This window comes from Wasmannia auropunctata, unplaced genomic scaffold (assembly GCF_000956235.1).
Source record: "Wasmannia auropunctata unplaced genomic scaffold, wasmannia.A_1.0 LD336078.1, whole genome shotgun sequence".
NCBI classification, from domain to species: Eukaryota; Metazoa; Arthropoda; class Insecta; order Hymenoptera; family Formicidae; genus Wasmannia; species Wasmannia auropunctata.
The window spans coordinates 662,727-665,052 of NW_012026812.1; positions in this window are offsets into that span (position 1 = coordinate 662,727).

Genomic DNA, 2,326 nt, shown 5'->3' on the forward strand with positions numbered 1-2,326 from the left:
TAGGAGACGAAGCGTTTTCTTTAAAACCATATATGCTTCGCCCTTATCCAGGCAAGAATGGGCTGTCACAGGAACAGGACATATTCAATTATCGGTTAACCCGTGCGAGAAGGATGATCGAAAGTACTTTCGGCATTCTAGCCAGCCAGTGGCGAATATATCGCAAACCAATTATGCAATTGCATTTCCACAAAATGCTAAATTGATGGTGCAGGCGACGGTTTGTTTACATAATTGGATCCGAAAAGACGACATTGATAAAAATGTTTACGTTCCTGCGGATATGGTGGATCAAATTCATCCCGATGATCCAAATAGCTTCACACCAGGTTCTTGGCGAAGAATCATTGAAAATGGTTGTGCTTTTCGAAACATCGGTCGTTGTGGTTCAAATACCAGTGCGCGAAATTGTATCCAGATGCGTGATGAATTTCGTGATTATTTTTGTAATGAAGGAGCAGTGCCTTGGCAAAATGACCGACATAAATAAAAAAATTCGCACCGCTTACGAAATTCATCACGCATCTGAATACAATTAAATCTGAATAAACAAAGTGGCTAATCACAGTTCAGAATTGGATGTAATTGTATGTCTGCTATTTAAATAAACTTTGGCTGATTATTTAAACATTAATAAAAAATTACCGACATAAATTTATTAACACATAAATATACAAAAAATATAATGCGATAAATAGAACAATTGCGACGGAACCGAACTCTTCTTCGAACAAGGCACTTGGCGGCTCAGAAAATAGTGTAGTAACCTACAAAAAAAACTCAATTGTAGTATTGTCTACCATGAGTGCTTTTTTAAACTGAGAATTCTTCAAATTGAAAGATAAAAAAGTAGAAAAAGTAAAAGTAGAAAAATTCCGATTCTTCCTAAATACATCCGTGAGGGATTTCCATTTTTTTTTGGCCTTAGATAGAGTAATCACACCTGCAAAACAAGAATGTACATTGAGGAAGAATTCACACCTTGACAGAAAAGCAGAAAACAGAAGCCAATCAGAAGTTGAACTACTTAGCTTACTTAAATTATCAATTTACTAATTTATCTATTTATTTATTTATTTATCAATTTATTGGCTTCTGCTTTTCGGTCAAGGTGTCAATTCTCCCTGAGTCATAATAAACCTATTATTACAAACACAAACGTTATTAAAAAAAAAATACCTTTCATAACTGCAACCACTTCCGCCCACAACTTCTCTTTGCTCCAAACGCCCCTTTCGGCAACTGGAAGCTTAAAATTCCAAAGAGGCGGTCGCCTCCGAACCGCTTCTATAAGACGCTCTTCTATGAAAATCTTCCGTAAGCTGTTATTGCCCGGAAGATTTGTCAAATCGAAGTCCTCTTCGTTTGGAAGTATGTTATCTTCTGTCTCTTCAATTGTGTCTGCAACCTCTGGTATTTCTAAAACATTTTGCTCGGTTCCGTCCACCAAGCGGCTCCTACGCAAGATTTTTCCGTTCTCTGCACATATAAAAATTTTACAGTACTAGCACTGCATTAACAGTTAACAATAGTATTTATTCCATACATACTTACCACACTGTGGATAAAAATAATTATTCTTGTCCACATGATAATGTGGATAAGAATTCAGGCATGGGTGGCTGTACATTTCGTTAAAATTGCAAATTGTCTCGCACAGCCCGCAGGTGTACACACCAATTTCCTATAAAGCATAAAATACAGTATTAATTCCAAGCTTTTTAATTCCAAGGATGATATATCAAACATTAAAGAGAAGTTATGTATAAAAACGTATCACTGCAAATTATTTCAGACAAATACACAATCAATTAAAATCAAAAATACATTATACAAACCTGGTTCTATTTGCTGTCGTTGTCGTTTAAATTCATTTTTATTGAAATAAAGTACTGAAAATTAACACAAATTAGCTGATCAAATATAACAACACAGCGTTTGGACGCTGAAGTTGGGCAAGTTTGAACTTCCAGCGTCAAAATACTGAAGAGACACATCAACAGATGCGCGTGACCAAGGCTGCCGGAGTGGGGATGGTCGCTAGCGTCTTGACGCTGCGTGAAATTACAGCCTTACACGGATCTTCAAGTCGAAGCTAATACCCACCGACAATTAAGAGCCTTCAAGCAATACTTAGAAGAGGCTTCCTTCGTCAAAGGAATTCAATATACCAAATTGTATCTTGATGATACGCCTAAACCTTGGTTTCACAATAAAGGCTTGAATAAAGAAGAAATAGTCTGTATCAGCCGCATAAGGAGTAATCACTACAACCTGAATTATAGTCTTTACAGGAAGAATATTATTGACGCCCCTAACTGTCCAT